This window comes from Palaemon carinicauda, chromosome 9, assembly GCF_036898095.1.
Source record: "Palaemon carinicauda isolate YSFRI2023 chromosome 9, ASM3689809v2, whole genome shotgun sequence".
Classification (NCBI taxonomy): domain Eukaryota; kingdom Metazoa; phylum Arthropoda; class Malacostraca; order Decapoda; family Palaemonidae; genus Palaemon; species Palaemon carinicauda.
The window spans coordinates 58,951,284-58,951,514 of NC_090733.1; positions in this window are offsets into that span (position 1 = coordinate 58,951,284).

The window sequence follows — 231 nt, forward strand, 5'->3', positions numbered from 1 at the left end:
AGTTAATAAAGGAATTCAGATTCGCTGATATTGTTTTTTTAGTTACATTCAACTGTCTTTTAACTCGTTAACGCTGTTAAAAATCATATGTACACAACACATTTTTGTTTAATCTCTCTCATTTTTGTTTAATCTCTCTCTCTCTCTCTCTCTATATATATATATCTATATATATCTATATATATATATCTATATATATCTATATATATATATATATATATATATATATAT